The 12,542-nt window shown below is 47.0% G+C and overlaps 1 long non-coding RNA gene across 1 annotated transcript in view; it reads right to left on the bottom strand.

Moving 5' to 3' along the window:
* LOC124502986 (uncharacterized) overlaps window positions 1–12,063 on the bottom strand; it is a 43,958-nt gene extending 31,895 nt beyond the window's left edge. Inside the window, exons 1-2 of the long non-coding RNA XR_006960093.1 lie at window positions 11,938–12,063; window positions 4,879–4,999 (exon numbers count right to left, since the gene is read on the bottom strand). This is a non-coding gene — a long non-coding RNA (uncharacterized LOC124502986). The remainder of the gene's footprint in view (window positions 1–4,878; window positions 5,000–11,937) is intronic.
* Window positions 12,064–12,542: the final 479 nt, after the last annotated feature.

The following is a 12,542-nucleotide window of genomic DNA, read 5'->3' as shown; positions in this document are numbered from 1 at the left end:
ACCGTTTTGCCTCCCCTCAATGCACCAGGCTCCACTCATGGGTCCCCTCCTCCATGAAGACTTTCTAACCCTTCCAAGCCACCAAGGTAAAATGAGCCCATCTCTCCTTCATTGCCCCGGTGACTCTGCAGGTATATCTGTCACAAGAAACATTTCCACCATATGTGGAAAATGTCGATCTCAGCCTTCTGGCTTCTAGGCTTCTGGGAAATGCAGTCCTTGCCTTAGCCATCTCTGTTTGCCCAGGGTCTAGCTCAGCACTAGGCACATGGAAGCTCTCAGTAAATACTGAATGAAGAACCAAATGGACCAAAAGCTCATCAGAAACCCAATTTCAAGCTACTCAGGAGAACAAGTTCACAGGGCAGGGATGCCTGGCACACGCATGTGCTTGCTCATAAAAACTTGCTTCATGGTGAAAAAGAATGAATGAATGAACCATGAGCACAGCTGAGCATTTACACACTTCTAGTGAACATCTTCCCAGGCATCCAGATATATCATAGGATTTAGAAAAAGAAACATCAGGGGGCTCCTGGGTGGCTCGGTCGGTCAAGTGTCCCACCTCGGCTCAGGTCATGATCTTGCAGTGTGTGAGTTCGAGCCCCGCGTCGGGCTCTGTGCTGACGGCTCAGAGCCTGGAGCCTGCTTTCTCCCTCTCTCTCTGTCCCTCCTCTGTGCACACACTCTCTCTCTCTCTCTCTAAGCTTTTTTAAAAATTAAAAAAACAAATGGAAACATTCAGGTACTTTTTAGTAAACTGACCATTAACTCTAAGGTCCCTATTACAGGCTGAATGTCTGTGCCCCCCAGCCCTAAATTCCTATGTTGAAATTCTAATTCCAATGTGATGGCATTTGGAGCTGGGGCCTTTGGGAGGTGGCTTGCTCATGAGAGTGGAGCTTCCATAAATGGAATGAGTGTCCTTATAAGAAGAGGGCAGATTGCTAGCTGGCTCTTCCTCCACCACACAGGGGTACAAAGAACAGTCAGCAGTCTGCAACCCAGAAGAGGCCCTCGCCAGAGCCTAGCCCTGCCGGCATCCTGAGCCCCGTCTTCTCAGCCTCCAGAACTGTGAGAAATCAATGTCTGTTGTTTATGAGCCACTCAGCCTATGGAACTTCATTATAGCAGCCCACATTGACTGAACAGTCTCAGAGTAACTTTTTAAACCCTAAACCATCCTTCTGAGACAAGAGACCTTCAAAACGCAATAAGAAAATAAGCCTCAATTCAAAACCTTGACAATAGAAGGATATCAGTCACTCCACATTGCAAACAGGCTTGGCCTAATTCTGGAGGGCTAATGAAATCCTCAAAATAAAATCGTGCTCTATAAAGTCTTTTTAGAGTTGAGTTCCCCCAGAAGGGGACCCTGAGACAAGGGTTCGAGTGCAAGTGTTTTATTTGGGAGATGACCCCAGGAGGCACCAGCAGGGGAGAGGGGAGGAAAGACAGAGAAGGGATGGAACTAATAGCATGTTACCCACCCAGTTACCACCGTGGGTGACTACAACTTGATCCTACAGGGACTCTGGGAGACGGTACTGACTCACCTCTGAATTGACCCACTGAAGGACAAAGGGATCTGGGTAGTTATTCTCCAATTCCAGGGGCATTAACTCCCCAGTAATTCCAGCCTGCCCACGCACCAGGGCTGAGGGATAGTCCTTGAGCAGAAAGTGGCCAGTGCCTCAAGTAGGATACCCTCAGCATATTTGGGAATGCTGAGGGCCAGATAGGGGTAGGAGTCATCACCAGTGTCTGCTACAAAGCCCAAGGGAAGAACTGAGTGTAACAACAGCGTTGGTCTCCAACTAACAAACTAGTAGCTATCAGAACCTGCTGTGAACTAAGCCAGAAAGTGGGGCCCTGAGACAAAAGAAAGCTGCGGGAAGAGAAGAAGCTAGAACCTTCCATCTGCCTCCTCTCCTCCTCTCTTTTCTTTGGAGCATATATGTCTGCCTTTCGTCTGCTCTCCCTCTCCAACCTGGAATCTATTTTCTTCTTAGTCTGAGTCTTTCTTCCTCTTCCCCCTCAATATCTTCCACCCACCCCTCCTGTCCCTACTTTTCCCATCTCTTAAGAGCCCATAACACGAAAGCAAAGTATCTTGCTTAATATTTGTTTACTTGGGAACAGTGAGTTTTATGTACACTGTTCTTAATTAAAATCTCAGCAAGTTTCTATTTGTGGATGGAGAGGCATTCTGCCCAAGAAGGGGGGGCTTTAAAATCTTGGCATCTTCTTACTGATGCACCCCCAGCACTTGGAATGAACACTTGGGATTTAGTCTTTCATTTGGGGCCCATGAAGCTATTCATGTTCTCAGCAACACCAATTATTGGCAATTGCACTGTGTGAAGGAAGTGAATTTCCTCCCAGACATGCTGTAGTGGTGTTTCTCACTGCTTCATCTGTGTGGGTGGCCCGTTAGATAAATGCTCATCCAAAGTGTCATGCAGGGTATCTACGGTGAAGCACTTGGTCTCCACCCAAACCATAGTCTGGAGTAACTGCTCTGCCCTGTGCTTTTTGGGAGTCCCTTCTAAATGACTGCATCAAGAAAGAAAAGTTTCCCATTGTCTTCCAGACCCTCCTCTTCCCTTCCAATTCATTCTCTACATGCATTTCCTCAAGATCACTCAAGTGTCACCTCCTCCAAGAAGGCTTCCCTGACTTCCTCAAGCTGGCAGGCATCCAGACCTCTGTGTTCCCTGAATTTGGGACCACTTGCTTGTGTGGCATGCCTCAGATGGTGCTGTCTGCTCAGCAGGCTGTGGACCCATAGAGGACAGAGTCCCCATACTGGTCAACTAGTTTCACTGGAGGTTCAGCAGGGAGTACAAGTTTGGTAAATGTTAAATGGATGGATGGATGCCAGGACTTATTAGAGCTTGAGACCAACTTGAAGGAACTGAACTCTTGGGCTGACAGCCAGTGAGAAATACAAGGAACCCAGAGATCAGGAAGCCCAGTGTTTTCCACTCTGAGGGGAGGGATGGGTAAGAGGGGCCAGAGGACTAAACTTCTCCCATATGGAACCAGGATGCTCCACTCCTGTTGATTTCACATATTGGGGTTCTGGAAATAGAGTTTCACTTCTCTAAAAAGTCAGAAAACCATTGCGGTGACTGGGTGGCTCAGTCGGTTGGGCATCTGACTTCGGCTCGGGTCATGATCTCGTGGTCCGTGAGTTTGAGTCCCGTGTCAGGCTCTGTGCTGACAGCTCAGAGCCTGGAGCCTGCTTCAGATTCTGTGTCTCCCTCTCTCTGACCCTCCCCTGTTCATGCTCTGTCTTTCTCTGTCTCAAAAATAAATAAACATTTTTTTTTTTAAAGTCAGAAAACCAGGGGCGCCTGGGTGGCGCAGTCGGTTGGGCGTCCGACTTCAGCCAGGTCACGATCTCGCGGTCCGTGAGTTCGAGCCCCGCGTCAGGCTCTGGGCTGATGGCTCGGAGCCTGGAGCCTGTTTCCGATTCTGTGTCTCCCTCTCTCTCTGCCCCTCCCCCGTTCATGCTCTGTCTCTCTCTGTCCCAAAAATAAATAAACGTTGAAAAAAAAAAATTAAAAAAAATAAATAAATAAATAAAAAATAAAGTCAGAAAACCATTATTCTACAGTTCCAGCTGCTGCATTTTTTAGAAGGGACATGACTTATTCCCCAGGGAGGCTGGTTTGGGACATAAATTTACTGACTCCTGGTCCAGTGCTCACTCAGCTCAATACCACAGCCAAGTCCACCCACAGACATGGGTCTGCTTCCAAATGGGGGTCTTGCACCTGGAGGCCCAGACACAAGGGACATCTCCCCATCCCTGAGAGAGGGGTCTGGAATGAAGGCATGGGGGACAGGCAGCAGTGGGGTGCAGGGCAGCAGGGCTGATACACCTGACCCATAGTGGGTGCAGGAATTCAACCTCCAGGTGTGGGAGGCCAGAGGGGATGGGATAGGGACTCCGGATCAAGGTGGAGCTCAGGAGCCTAGACCAGGTGGGGTGACCCAACACCAAGACAAGGTCCCTCCCCCAGCCTAGGCTGGCGGATCAGGGGTGGCCACAGCTCTGAAGGATAGAGGTCAGGAGCAGCCTGGAACACGCAGTGGAAAGGGAAAGTCCCCGCTGGACCCAGGTTCCACCCTCCCCAAACCCTGCCTTGTAGGAAAGAGCAGAAACCCCAGCAGCCTCTGGGAGTCTGGGGAGGTGGCAGGGGTGGTGGTGGGGGGGGGTCCCAGTAGCTCTGAGGCCCTCTAGCAACAGCCAAGGAGCAGAGAGCCAACGGCGCCACCTCCTGGAGCCTTCAGGGAGTGCAGTTCACGCCCAGCCAGCCTCAGGCCCCCCGCAATAGGAGTTGCAGGGGTGAGGAGATGCCATGCCCATGAGAGCAGATCAGCCGTTTATTGTTCCTTTTTCTGCATGTTATCATGGAAAACTTTAAACATACCCAAAAGTAGCGAGAACTGTAGTCACAAACTCCCAGATACCCATCACTCTGCTTCGCTAGTTAGTGCATGGCTGATCTGGCTTCCTCTTTACCCTTCCCTCCTGCTTACCCCTTCCAAATTATTTCCCACCAAATTCCAGGCAACATATAATTTCACCCCTAAATGTGTTCTTATGTCTCTCTAAAATAAGTACTTTTACAAGGTAACCACAATACCATTGTCTCACCAAAAAAATCATAGAAGTCCTCGATATCCTCAAATATCCAAACAATATCTTGACAACTGGGTAAGTGTCTCATGAATTCATAAATGCTTTTCTACAGTTTATTCACCAGAATCCTAATAAAGTCTACATGTTGCAACTACATGTTGCAATGTCTTTTGAGTCTTTTTTTTTTTCCAAACAATAGCAATTTATTATTTATTTTTGCTTACCGATCTTTGGGTTTTGACTGGGCGGTTCTTCTGCCCCACATGGTGGTGGTTCCAACACCTCCCTGCATTCAGCTGAGGTGCCTGGGTTCTCTTTCTTTGGGCCTCTCCATATGGCTTCTCTCTTCAGCAGCGAAAAGAGTGGGAGGTTTTTTTTAATCTATAGGTTTCTCCTCCATTTGGGTTTTTTTTTTGCGTGTTTGGGGGGAAGAATGGTTGTGGGGGGGATGGTTTTTGGTTTGTTTCACTTGAAATTCATTTGTTGAAAGAACCTGGTCACATTTCCCACACTTGGGATTTTGTTGGTTTCACCCCTATGGTAACATTTAACATGTTCCTCAGACTTCTAAGTTGTACATTCTGTCAGTGGGAGTTGAATCCAAAGGTTTATTCAGATTCTGTCTGTCTTCATCTCTTGTTATGTCTGCTATCAGGAGGCAGGTGATGCCAACTGACCTCTCTACTGATGTCAGCAACCACCCATGGTCATTACCTAGATCCGTTATTTCCTTGGGTACTGCAGAACTCTGATATTCTAATTCCATCATTCACTGTTTACTTTTATTATTTTGTTTAATGTGTATCTATTTTTGAGAGAGAGAGGCAGAGCGTGAGTGGGGAAGAGGCAGAGAGAGAGAGGGAGACACAGAATCTGAAACAGGCTCCAGGCTCTTGAGCTGTCAGCACAAAGCCCGAAGTGGGGCTCGAACTCAGGAATGGTGAGATCATGACCTAGGCCGAAGTCAGACACTTAACCGACTGAGCCACCCAGGCGCCCCCTCACTGTTTACTTTTAAATCCAAAAGTCATTATTGATTCAGAATTACTTCCAACAACAGAACAGGCCCCTTGAGAGAAAATCTACTTCTGGACCCTGGGACAAGTCTTTGCCCTTTTCTAGAACTGTGCTGTCCAATGAGGCAGCCACTACCCACATGTGGCTACTGGACACTTGAAAGGTGACCGAGCCAAATTTGAGATGTGCCATATGTGTAGAATATATTTCCAGTTTCAAAGACTTGGTATGAAAAACTAATCTTAAATATCTCATTCATAATTTTATATGATTTGCATGTTGAAATAATATTTTGAATTGATTGAGTAGAATGAAACACATTATTAAAAACTTAATTTTACCTGTTCCCTTTTACTTTTTCAATGAGGCAACTAGAAAATTTTAAATTGTATATGCAGCTCACATTTATGGCTCACATTCTATTTCTGTTGACAGCATTGGTCTAGGATCTAGTTGTCTCAGTGAATTTGTTAACTCTTCCTTGAGCTCTTCCTGTGTGTCAGGCACTGTTCAGAAAATGCAGTAGCGAACAAAACAGACAAAGCCCCTGCTCTCATGGGGCTTGGATTCCAGAAAAGACATACAATTAGCAAATCTCAAGTAAATTGGTGGTGAAAAACAGTTGGGGACAGGGAGAGGTTAAGGAGGAGCCCTTGGATAAGGAGACCTTTGATCAGGAAACTTTTGAAAGAGGCAAAGAGTGACTTCTGTGCACATATGGGTGAAGAAGTCCAGACAGACCTTGGGGGTGAGATGACAGATTGCACAAAACCAATGTGAGAACTTTGGTAGAGCTTTAGCTTCCTTTTTTTTTTTATTTTTTAAAGTTGATTTATTTTAAGAGAGAGAGCGAGCAGGGGAGGGGCAGAGAGAGAGAAGGAGAGAATCCCAAGCAGGCTCCACGCTGCCAGCACAGAGCCCAATGCAGGGCTCCAACCCATGAACCACAAGACCACGACCTGAGCCAAAACCAAGAGTCAGACACCCAACTGAATGAACCACACAGGTGCCCCCTATCTTTCTTTTTTTTAAGATGAGATACAATTTGCACATGGTAAAATTCACTTTTTTGAAGTACACATTTCAGTGAATTTTGACAAATACATGGAATCATGAAACCATGACCAAAATCAAGATATAGAATATTTCCATCGCCCAAAAACAATCCTCTTGCCACTTTCGAGTTAACCTCTCCTCTACCCTCCAGCTCTAACAACTACTTATCTGTTTTCTGTCCCTATAGTTTTGTCTTTTCCAGAATGCCATGTAAATGGAAACATGTGAGTCTCCCTTCTTCCACTTAATACAAGGCTTTTAAAAGTTGCCTAATTATTGCATTTATCAGTAGTTTGTTCCTTTTTTATTGTTGAGTAGTATTCCACTGTATGGATGTGCCACAGTTTCTTCACCAGCTGATGGACAAAAGAAAACTAAAAGGTAATAAAGGAGAAAAAAGGAAACAAAAAGAAAGCACAATTAAATGGGAAATATGAAATAAAACAGCAAAAAATGAGGCCTAATATAACAGTGTTTATAATAAAGATAAATGGGTTGAAGTCATCAACCAAAAGATAGAGAATCTGGGGCACCAGATGGCTCAGTTGGTTGAGATCTGACTTGAGCTCAGGTCATGATCCCACAGGTTCGTGGGTTTGAGTCCCACATCAGGCTCTCTGCTGTTAGCACAGAGACCACTTCAGATCCTCTGTCCCCCTCTCCCTCTGCCCCTCCTCTCTCTCTCTCTCTCTCTCTCAAAAACAAACATTAAAAAAAAAGAGAGAGAATCTAAGACTGAATAAGCAAAACAAGATCCAAGATGTGCTGTTTACAAGCAAATGCTTAAAACAAAAGGATATGGAGATTAAAGAGAAAAGAATTAAAAATTATATATCAGGTAAATATGAGCCAAAAGAAAGCTACAGTCACCTTAATAGTAGCAGTCCTAAGATGTGACAAACAGAATCCAATGCAAACCATAATATCATAAGAAAGAATAACAGATTTTCAAATAACCACCCACGAGCATACATTTCCATTAAAAAATGTAGCTTCAAAATACGTAAAATGCCAGCTTATAGAATTAGAGACAAAATTATTTATTTTTTTTTCTTTAATCTCTCCTGGAAATGAATCAGGCAGACAAACGAATATTTCAATCAGCAAGCTGATCCATGTATACAGAATGCTTAACCTTAGAATCAGCCAACATTCTTGTCAAGCACACACAGGACATTTATAAAAACTGTTAAAGTAAACCAAAATAAATTTCAAAAGATCGAAAGATCAATTAGGCTCTTTTGCTGACCATATGCAATAAAATCAGCAAAGATAACTGACAAATTCTCTTATATCTGGAAATTAACATACTACATAACTTATGGATTAATAACTATTTGTAGAATTATAAGAACTTATAGAATTATAAAACTAAGTACTACATGTCAAAATTTGGGAGAATAGACTAAAGCAATGCCTAGAGCAAAATGCCTAAGTTGAAAAATATCAGAAACAACACAAATCAACATGGGGGAAAAAAAAGAGAGAGGCAGACCAAGAAACAGACTCTTAACTATAGGGAAGAAACTGATGGTTACCAGGGAGTGGTCGGTGGCGAGCTGGGTGAACTAGGTGATGGGGATTAAGGAGTGTGCTCATCATGATGAGCGCTGGGTGATGTATGGAAGTGTTCAATCACTAAATTGTACACCTGAAACTAATAACACTGTATGTTAACTAACTAGAATATTTAAATAAAAACTTAAGAAAAAAAAAGAATTTATCATAAAACCAGAAAGATTTAATGCAAACAAGCTAAATGTTCAGTAAGGAAATTGGAAAAGAGCAAGAGAGGTGATAAAAGCTTGGACTATAGTAGCAGAGGCGGAGGAAGATCTGGGATACTTTCAAAGACTCAGCAAAGAAGATGCATGTATGAATGTGGAACTCAGTGGGATAGTCATAACTAGACAGGTAGACCTGGAAGCGTCAGCATTTAGGTAATATTTAAAGCCACGGTCAGAGAGCAAGCGTAAGTAGAGAAAAGCATAGGACCTAGGTGAGGTGGGGGTCCCAGGATATGCTAGGCCCAGGATATCCCAGGATAGGATAGGCAGAAATGCTGCCTCAGACCAGCAAAGGTCACCAGAGCCTAGCATGTAAACCAGAATACCCAACAAGGAACATAATTGTCAGGCAGACCAGATGTCATCACCACCACCATCATCATCATCATCCCCATCACCACTATCATCGATCCATTCATTTATTCAGTATCTCACGAAGACGGTAATAGTACCGTTATTACATGGAAGGGGACATGGAGATTGAGCAAGCTTCAGTAACTGCTCCCAACGGTGGTCAGATTCTACTCCAGACCTTGACACTGCATTGCCAGTACAAGGATGCTCACTGCCACGTTGTTTACAACAGCAAAAAAATGGACACAACCCAAATTGCTACCATTGAGGGAATGTTCAAACAACTATCGGTGTGAGTGATAGACCGATACATTTAAGATCTACTCTAAATTCTGTGATATTTAGAGTAAGATCTACTTTAAAATCAGCAACAGGAGCATTGCCCATGGCGTCCACCGTGAGGGCTCAAGCCTTCCTCCACCGCTGATAGGCGTGTGGTGTGTGGCAAGTCACGTCACTCCTCTGAGGCTCAGCTTCCTCATCCATTGAGAGCCTCATCCTTTCTTAGTGAGGTCATAGGTCTACGGTGACAGCCAAATAGAAACAGACATGAGAGGGGCGCCTGGGTGGCGCAGTCGGTTAAGCGTCCGACTTCAGCCAGGTCACGATCTCGCGGTCCGTGAGTTCGAGCCCCGCGTCAGGCTCTGGGCTGATGGCTCGGAGCCTGGAGCCTGTTTCTGATTCTGTGTCTCCCTCTCTCTCTGCCCCTCCCCCGTTCATGCTCTGTCTCTCTCTGTCCCAAAAATGAATAAACGTTGAAAAAAAAAAAATTTAAGAAACAGACATGAGAGACTTTCATATCAGTAGAGGCCTTTGTAAATTTGGGGGGTGATGGTTGCTGCTTCCAGAACAGTGAACAGGCCTGGCTTTACGCAGGCGACTCCTAGAACGTGGGGGAGGCCCTGTCCTGCCGGCGGTGTGACAGGGTCAGAGTTCAGGACCTCCATGCCTCTCTAGCTTTGCACACACACACAAAGAGAATCAGCCTTAGAGTCTAGCAACCAGGGCCTCCTTGCCTTGTACTCCTACTTTAGAGGGACATTCTCTGGCCTTCCAATGGCCAATGCCCCCTCAGAGGGCAACAAATCCGAACGATCAAGAGAATGTGCCTCCTGTAAGCCACCACTCCCTCCTAGGTCATGCCGTAGTTCCCCAGGACCCCTAATTCCCTGCCTAAATGCCTGCCTCAAGGACCTTCTCCAATCCTTCTCTCCAGGGGTGCACTGACCCCAGTGTGTGCACCCCTAGTCCCAAAGGGCCAAAAGGAGGTTATTTGCAGGGGGATGAGGAGGTGGGGAGGACTCAGACATGATCGCCTGCACGGAGGGAAACCCCTCACAGTGCAAGACAAAAGCGTGTGATAGAAAAGAGGAGGCTCCAGACCGGAGCCTCCATTTGCACTTGGCCCCAGACCTCTCAAATACTGGGCTCGCACACAAACATCATAACCCTGATCTTACCCCTCCCCTTCCCCTGCAAGGCTGGTGATAAAACACAGGGAGCAAAAACAATCATTGCTGGAGGCCTAATTATGGCGAGCAGCCTGGTAGTGCTGTATATAGACTCCGCTTGGGGGGAAATGTGCTGATTTATGCAGTTCCCAACATTTAAAGGTGGAGACCAGACTGTGGCTGAATCAAATCTGATCGCTCTCTGGGACAAATTGGACCCCTGAGCCCTGAGCACAAGTTTGTGAAGGACTGTCTGTCTCTCCTTCCCCCAGCCTGTACTGGCTTCCCCTGGGGCTCCCTGGGTTCCCTAAGCCAAACCTCAAGGTGGCCTCACAGGTACTGAAGCAGAAGTCAGTCATTAGTGAGCATCTGCTCTGTGCCAGGTTCTGAGGAAACGCACTTCAAACCAAGGCCTCCGGGAGCTTCCAGCCTACTGAGCTCAGACCCTCTTTGGCATGAAGGCTGTCCGGCTGTGAAAGATGGCACCAAATCCCCCTCGCGTCTCACATCTGCACTTCCTGCTATGTTACTTCAAATGCCCTCCCAGTCAGTCCTCTGGGCTCAATCAGGTGACTCGTGTGGGCCAAGAGGATGTCAGCAAACATGATGCGGGCAGAGGTTTGAAACACTCTTGGGCCTGGGGCTTGTCCTCTCTGGCAGCTCTCAGAAGCCACCGTGTGAAAAAAGCCGGGCTAACATGCTGCAGAATGAGAGACCTCCGGAGCCATATGCAGAGAGAGCCCTGCCCACCATCTCAGACGACCCAGAGGAGGCCACCGTAAGCCAGCCAGCCAGCCCTGGTCCCCCCACGCTGCAGACCACGAGCGAGCCCAGCCTAGCCCGCAAGAACCACCCGGCTGAGCTCTGCCCAAATTGCCAAACTACAGACCGTGAGTTCAGTGGATGGTGGTTGTTTTCAACCCTCCACAGCAAAGGAGAGAGCTAAGGAGGATGAGGGGGATTTACCAGGTGGACAAATAAGGAAAAATAAACCAGGCAGAGGGAACAGCACAAGCAAAGCCATGTGGGCTTGGAGGACTCTGTTTTCAGAGAAAGGAGTCACCCAAGATAACTGATTGCAGGGCCTCTGGGACAGATGGGGCCAGTGCCAAGCGCGGCAGTTTGGACTTTATCCAGAAAACAGTGGGAAGGCACAGGAGGAATCCTGAGCAAGGGAGGGCTAAGGCAAGGTGCACTGTGCAAAGGTCACTTTGGCAGCAGTGAGGGTGATCAGATGCCCAGCCTCCACCTCCAGCAATGGACGGGCCCCTCCAGCCTCTGCAGGGTGTCGGGCAACAGCCCTTCCTCCCTCCCGCCCTCACCCCTGACCTCACACAGGAGCTGCCGCTGAAGTCCCAAGACAAATGCGTTTTAAATGAACCAAGAGAAATCAGTTTCCAGAAACCAGTCTCCACGGGTGAGACAAGAGCAGTGCTGTCTCAAGGCCAGTGACAGGCATGCTGGAATCTCAGAGCCAGTGACAAGGGGGAGACAGCTGTGGACAGTAAGAGGACAGCTTCCCCAAATCATCCCCTTTTGGAGTTGGGTGGGACCTCAAGGGCCAGCTGGCCCAGCCCCCTCTGAAGTGGGTCCCTATCACATACCCTTTCTTACATACCTTCAGTGACAGGGTGCTCAGCACTATATTTGCCCAAAGTTCTTTATCACAGGCTTATGATTGGCTCATACCTCCTGCTTCTGCCCACACTAGCCCTCAGAGGTGGCAAGATGCCCACCGAAACCCCTCTTTGTCTCTTCTCCAGCCAGTACACAATTCTGGAGTGATCTGACTTGCACAGAATGGGAAGGGACAGCATGATCTCATTCCCCAAACCACATTGCTATCACCGTAGCCCACATAAGCTCTCCTGGCACTTACATCGGCCCCACCCCACATCACCTCCAGGCTCCCCACCCAGGATGAGGTGGTGTTTTACACATCCTTCTCTTACAGTTGAATTGCAATTCTCTGCCTACATGACAAGATGATTAAAAAACAGGCCCTGGAGGAAATCTGTCTTTGTCCCTGGCCTACCCCAGCCACAGCACAAGGTCTGCAGTAGAGTAGCAGCTCACCAAACATCCACTGAATGAATGAGCCCATTCCCTACAGAGTAAGGGCTACAGGATGGGTTGCACTACTGGATGGATTGCACTGGGCCAAAGAGCCCAGTACCAAGCATGTGGGCTCAGGAGCTAGACTGCTTCAGCTCAAGTCTGCCG

Source organism: Lynx rufus, unplaced genomic scaffold (genome assembly GCF_022079265.1).
Source record: "Lynx rufus isolate CCGP_SWC_20201006 ecotype Redwood Valley unplaced genomic scaffold, mLynRuf1.p SCAF_8, whole genome shotgun sequence".
In the NCBI taxonomy this organism is placed as follows: domain Eukaryota; kingdom Metazoa; phylum Chordata; class Mammalia; order Carnivora; family Felidae; genus Lynx; species Lynx rufus.
This window is presented reverse-complemented; position numbering and strand designations above follow the sequence as displayed.